Here is a 7936-nt window from a genome sequence, read left to right as displayed (position 1 = left end):
TTGTGTGTGTGCGCACTTTAAAAAACATACTTATTTTCAATAGAACTTACCTTAATTTATATTGCTTTATAATTAATAGGTCTTATAGGTACATAGATTCACTTTATTTATATAACATTTATAGTTACTATAATTTAGCTATTTTTTAATTTTATTGATAAACAATCTATATAATTTTTAAAAATAGCAAAAGTGGTTTAGGAAACATGCTACCATTGATCACCTTTGCACCCTTGGAGTTAATTATAATCTCGTTTTATAATTAATAGGTCTTATAAGTACATAGATTCACTTTATATAATATTTATAGTTACTATAATTTAGCTATTTTTTAATATTGCTGATAAACAATCTATATAATTTTTAATTGTTGATAAACTATAATTTTTAAAAATGGTAAAGGTGGTTTACGAAACATACTACCATTGATCACCTTTCCACCATTGGAGTTAATTATGAGGATTATAGAGGTAAAGAAGATTTTATGCATTATTTGATTGAATTTCAAATATCGTTTGACATTGTACTTGGAGCTAAGTTATGGAAAAGATTGGAAAAAATCAAGATCCCTTGAAAGCACCACAGTGTTGTGATTAAACTCTATTAATAATTATATTTTAACAATAATGTTATCCATTATTTCGAAGAAAAACCTCACAGGATTCCCCACCTCTTCGCTTGAATATCCTGATGGAGAAGCCGATCACTAGCCATGATAGCAATAGGTAACCCTCAAGAACTCAACTAAATTTTAAATCATGAACTATGGCCTCCCCATCAACAACATGTCGTATGGTTTAATATATCTAGCTAACACTTGCATTTGGACATCATGTAATACCTTCTTTTCCTCGAGATAAAAAAATAAAAGTAAAAACAAAAAATGTAAATCATAATTATATATGCTTTCTACATTCAAGATCACCTCCTGGAGCGAAGCATTTCAAAAACATCTAAAATAATCACAAAGTGATCCCAAACAAGTTTGTGAGGTCCTTCAAGGATATATATGTATATCAAATTTTTCAAAAATAGTGCTAACAATCCATTTAAGCTACAACGTGACTCTAATGATATACCCCTCTAATAATCGTCCAACAAACTTCAATTGCAATGAAACAGCGCTTGCAAATGAGACCAATTACTTGTCTTCATAGGTTGAACAACAAAAGTGATTTTTTTATTTCTTACCATGCTCATCCATGCTTCCTTAGGGTCCTAAGAAGGCACAATTGTCCTTTCAAATCTACTTTAACTTCACCTAACAACTTTAGCTACAAATGTTGTTCGTCTTTCTTAACGAATTTGTTTTCCTATGCTTTCCCCCCAAACATGCCCTTGGTTGAGCACTATACTAGGGGGAATTTAATTGGTCACAGAGATATGAAGCTTGCAATGGTAAGGGCTCCATTAGCGGAGGAGATACATTTGAGATAGTTGCCACCATTGACAAATTAAAAACATCTTGAGAAGAGTACAACTCTATGAAAGAGTCTTTACTAATTAGTTGTTGATCATCCTTTGCACCATCCTACCATGTGGGTTTACATTGGGATTATTTCGATTTTTTCTTAGGAGCTTTGGGATAATGATTTTTTATGTGATGTGTTTCATAATAGGGACTACATTGAAATAAAAGTTGCTCATAATCTAATTTTTGGGTCCAAGAATAGTCTTGCTATCAAATTTATTTATGTTGAGATCCCTTTGTTGAAATCCATAGCCACACAAATGTAGGAATATGTCAAGATATAACAATGCATAGCTCCTCGCTACACAAATGAAACTCACTACATGTATTACCAATGGAATAGAGTGAAATATGACCCCAAAAATGAAGGAAATTTTTGAAATCATTATTCCCACTAGTGTCATGGAGAAAGAGTGTGTCAATGGGCCAAAGGAAGGAATCCAATTTTTTGTGCATAATTTAAAGCTTCCCTAGAATAAAGGTTCCAACTTTAAAATCTAATCTCTATTACCTAGTACAACAAACTTAACAACGAAGAAGCCTATACCACAAGAATAAATAAAGATCTTTTTTTTGGATTTATGGCCTCTAGTATAAAAGATCCTCTAGTGTAGATGCAAAAACCGGAGCCAAAGGCCATTAAGATAACACACAAAACTATTATATCTATAAAACATCACTTCAAAAAGTGCATCCTTGACTAATGAAATGGTCAAGGTTAGAGCCTCTTGCACCATGAATCAATCTGAGTGTAGTGATTACCTATCACTAACATTCTTCACAACATTCCAAAGGAAACCCCCACTATACCAAGGGAAGGAGCCACATCAACCATAAGGGTAGAGGACAAAGGAGAGGCCCTATGGGGAAACTTGCTGAAGAAGAATGAAGGTTTGTTTCCATTAAGGAAGAAAAACTCAAAGACACCAATTTAGTGCTCAAAGAAATTGCACAAAGGCACCAGGAAACTAGATAAAGGATATAAAGATAGTAGAAACACCCATAAGGCCAAATAAAGATTTGTCAACAAATAATTACGATCAAATTCTTACCATCATGCATGAGGAGTGAAACAACAAAGCCATCAAATCAATGCAAATCTCCATGTATTTCAATATTGGTGGTCCCTTAGGTTGTGAAGTGGCACTTTTATTTACAACCAGGAAACTTCATAGGAGACATCCACATTTGCAACAAGAAAAATTTTGAAGATCCTATAAATCTCCATTAAAAATATTTTATAGAAGTTGTATATTTAAATATTATAATAGGAACTATGTTAATATTAATATTCTATAATTGTTGACCTATACAATATCATATTGCAATCTGGTATACTACTATGTCATATTTGGTATTTATATTGGCAAGTTCTATAGCATGTCTAGAATAAGCAAGTTGTAATTGTACTACTTTCGCTGGGATAGTCTTCATCATTTTTCTTTGTACTCCTCTTTTTACGAGGTGGCAAGCAACTAATACTACTCAACAAAAGTTGTTCTAGCTTTGCTGTGTTAGTTACATGGATATGACAAACGTTATGATCCTCAAATGCAAGAAGATTAGTTAATATAATTTCATGTATGACAATAACAACTTACAGAAAGTTAATCCATACAAGTATCTTGGAGTTCCTTCATTGCATGCCCAACTTGAACTATAGTGTTGTTAAAAGAATTAATGAAGGATGAAATTGTTATATTGGTCTTGAGAACAACTGTAAAGAAATGGATTTATGGTTCCAACGATTGAAAGAAAGCCCTATTTAACACACTTGTTACTTGGACTATATGAATGTGAAGTTTTGAGTTGTAAAATTTCTAGATAAACTTGGAGAAAATCAAACAAATCTAAAAGCATGTAATAAAAATGTATAATCTTAAAATTAAAAGTGATGTACCTGATCAATCCTTCTCTTGGAGGTTACACTTTTATCCATTAATAGTAAGGCAATGATTAGGTATTATTTAATGTACAAGATCAACATGACTGACATGAAGGATAAGTGATATTATTTAAAATTATAGTAAATCACATAAGAAATAAGAGAGGGCAGCTTAAAGATGTGAATACTTGATTAAACCAATGGAGAACAAAGAGGGCAACAACTCTACAAAATATTGATACCATTAAAAGAGGTATTACAACTAAATTTAAAGAGAAATTATGATGGAGAACAAATAAAATATAAAAAAAGGTTATAATATTACAAAAATATCATTAACTATAAGATAGAAGAACAAAGATATCTAGCTTAAATAAAGATTACAATTGCTAAAATAAGAATGAACTCTCATGACCCTCATAGTGAATCCAAGTGTTAGGCGAATACACTATGGGAATCTTTGTGATACTAAAATATTGGAGAGTGGGAAACACTTTTCCTTGGAATGTCGTCTCAATGCATACATTAGATCTCGATTTCATTTTCGCAATAATGACCACATATGAACATTGGATAGAAAGAAAGAAAATCATAATATGGTGGATATGTTGAAAGCCTATGTGGCTATTAACCAACTTTACGAGATTTATTTCTTCAGATTTCTTGTACAATAAGATAACCAAATTGTATGACTTCATTCAAAATTATTTAGGACCATCAATTTAGATACAATGGATTTAGTTTTTAAGAGAAATGTGTATAATCTTTTAATTGATCATGTAAATGATATCAAAGTGCACAAGCTACAACAAGGCACAAGCGACGAAAAATTAATAAAATATACAAATTCAAATAATCAAAAACAAAGAAAAAATATCAGCTTATATAATTAATAATCAATAAACCTTAAAAATGGAATCAGAAATTAATTAAACCCCTTAATAATGTTGAGAGCAATGAGTTCTCATAGTGGATATATTACAGCCATATTATAGATGCAAAAGAAAATAATATTACCATTTAAAATCATTCGCTAAGATTTTATTAAAGGGAGGGGAAAAAAGGCCAATTTAATCGTAGAATGCATCTCATATTGCATTAACCTCCAACGGAAGCCTCCAAAAGCCTAATATATTATTCATAATATATTTTTTAATTAATTAAGTGTTTTGGCATTTTACTTCGATGATCAGTTGTGCATATAAATTTTATTACTAATGCAAATTGCATCATGGGCCATAGTAATTAGAAGTCTTAGCACATGATGACCCATATTAATTAAATGCCTTCACATGATGCATATAAGTTGCAATGTAAAATTAAGTCAGCAAACTTTGGTGTCAATGCTAATCACATGGACACCAAGATGGTGCTATGGTAACTAGCTAGTATATTTATATATCATGTTGAGCATGATCATTCTAAGCACTTGGTATTATTGCATTACCTATATCTCACACATAGTTATGTATTATTACATCCTTACATTATCAATGTATTGTTCTTGCATGAAATCTTCTCACAAAAACCTCTAATATATTATTTACATTTTTAATTAATTACATGTTTTTGTTTATGGTATATTTAGCATTTTACGTGGATGATTAAATGTGAATATAAATTTTATTACTACATGCAAATTGCATCATGAGCCATAGTTATTAGAAGTCTTAGTACATAACCCATACTGATTAAATGCCTTAGCATGATGCATTTAAGTTGCAATGTAATATAGATATAGCAGACTATAGTGTTCATTCTATTTACATGGACACCTAGATGTTGTTATGGTAGCTAGCTACTATATTTATATATCATGTTGAACTGAAAATCCTGGCATATCATTCATAATACATTTTTTAATTAATTAAATGTTTTGCCATTTTACTTAGATGATTAATTGTGCATATAAATTTTATTACTACACGGAAATTGCATCATGGGCCATGCCGATTAGAACTCTTAGCACATCACAACCGATTAAATGCCTTAGCATGATGCATTTAAATTGCAATGTAACATGGACACGGTCAACTTTGGTATCAACGTTAATCACATGGACACCTAGATGGTGCTCTAGTAGCTAGCTATTATGTTTATACATCATCATTCTAAGCACTTTGTATTATTACATTACCCATATAACACACATAGTTATGTATACGGTACGTGAAATTCAATTTGCAGTAGGGAAGGTGAATATATTAGGTTGCAACAACTAAAATCTAAAATCTTCCATTACAACGAGAGGTGCTCTACAACCTAGTATAGGGGAGATGTTAACACATTATACCTTATATATATTATTGATTACACAAAGTGACATTCTTGATCATGTGGGGAGAGAGAGAGAGAGAGGAGAGGAAGGAAGAGAGAGGAGAGAGAAAGAGGGAGAGAATGGGAATAGAGAGAGTGAGACACATATGGATAGGGGAGAGTGGGGGAAAGAGAGGAGAGAGGGATGGAGATAGTGACAAAGTTAGAGGGCAGAGAGAGAGAGATGCAGGGAAGACACATAGGCAAGGGAAGAGAAAGGGAGAGAGGATTTGAGAGAGATGGAAAGAGATGGAGTTGGAAGGGGAAAGAGGGTGGGAAGAAGAAAGACATAGAGAGAGAAAGGTGGAGAGAGCATAGGTTTTAACCCTATACAGAAATTACCTACAAACAAATTCTTAAAAACAAAAAAGACACAAATTTTCTCTTGGAACCCAAAACTAGGAAAACCAGATTGAGTTTTTATTATATTCCTTTCAATGTTACAATACATTATATACATGTTGCAACATCTATAAACCCCAATCCATTAACCCTATATTAGAGCATAACTGTAGTTCCCTTGATTGGATCTACAAAACACCATGGGAAAAACCATCATGTATAAAACCATGTGAAGAAAGGGAGAGAGAGGATTTGAGAGAGATGGAAAGAGAGTTGGAAGGGGAAAGAAGGTGGGAAGAAGAAAGACGTAGAGAGAGAAAGGTGGAGATAGCATAGGTTTTAACTCTGTACAGAAATTACCTACAAACAAATTCTTAAACAAAAAATGCATACACAAATTTTCTCTTGGAACCCAAAACTAGGAAAACCAGATTGAGTTTTTATTATATTCCTTTCAATGTTACAATACATTATATACATGTTGAAGCATCTATAAACCCCAATCCATTAACCCTATATTAGAGCATAGTTCCCTTGATCGGATCTACAAAACACCATGGGAAAAACCATCATGCATAAAACCAAGTGCAAAACCGTAGGTGCATTCGCCCACCATCCCTAGGTTCACCCAACCATTATTGGATCTACATATAAAAATAAAAGAAAATAAAATAAATTATGGAGCATTGCCCAGACCCTGTATAAGGGGGATTCCACCCCCTGCAAACTACCCAACAAGGGAGATTATTGCCCCCGCTGCGCATGGAACTAGTCATGGAAAGAATATAAGACATACCCAACAGAGAAAAAGGAGAGATGGAAAGAGAGTGAGGAAGAGAAAAGAGTGGGAGGGAAGGGGGAGAGGAGAGAGAGGGAAGAGGGAGAGGAAAGAAGGGTGAGAGAGAGGGAGAGGGAGGGAGGGAGAGGAGAGTGGGAAGGAAGAGAGAGACGAGAGACGGCTAAGAGAGAGAGAGAGAGAGAGGGGTAAAGGAAGAGGGAGGGAGGGAAGGAAGAGGGAGGGAGAGAGAAGATAAATATGGAGAGAATGTGTATGTATGGGGGAGAGAGAGAGGGAGGGAAGAAGAGAGAGACAATGACACGGAGGGAGAGAGAGAGATGGGGCAGAGAGGGAGGGAAATAAACACAGAGATGGAGGGTGAAGAGAGGGGGAAGAAGATAGAGACACAGAGACAAATACAGATATTATATAGTAGTATTATACCAGCCTAGATCCAATCTTAACTCCGGATCTATCAAGCACTAAGAAAGATCAAATATCTCAAGGTGTAAACCTTTTTTTTAGTGCAAAACTTGAGGAAAGGTTTACACCTCAAGAGATTTTATCCTCTCAGCACTTAATAGATCCGGAATCAAAATGACTCTAACCTAGTTGTAAAATAATGCAGGAGAAAATTGAATGAGATACAAACACAAGATAAAGCAAGTGAACATAACTCACAACGTTAATACTATATTTTCATTGTATCGACAATATATAAATTGTGCATATCACCTATCATATGAAATGGAGGTTAATTTAAAATATAGAAAGAAAAAAAAAAAAAAAAAAAAAAACCAACCAGCCTTCCGCGCCTTTAAAGTAAAGTAACTGACCAATGTATGTAATTATAAACCCTTACAACTCATAGTGAGTCCCGCCCTATGATCACACGTGACCAGATTAATTAAACATTTAAAACTATCATAAGAAAGGTGTAATCAGTCAAACAACTGGGGACAGAAGTATAGTTTAGTGCCCCGGCTGGTACCAGATGAATTAGAGTAAATTTCAAAAAGGTCCAGTTCGTGATTTCTTTGCCATAAAATCTTCAAGATAAGTGTTTCCATTGGGAAAAATGCCACTAAGCATCAATTGGGCTAAGGTTTGTTGCTTGTACCAGACCTGTTAGAATGTCAATTGA

The sequence above is a fragment of the Pinus tabuliformis genome, chromosome Q (genome assembly GCF_031772625.1).
Source record: "Pinus tabuliformis cultivar Carrire ecotype Pingquan chromosome Q, CPIR1, whole genome shotgun sequence".
Lineage (NCBI taxonomy): Eukaryota > Viridiplantae > Streptophyta > Pinopsida > Pinales > Pinaceae > Pinus > Pinus tabuliformis.
Note: the sequence above shows the minus strand (reverse complement) of the source record.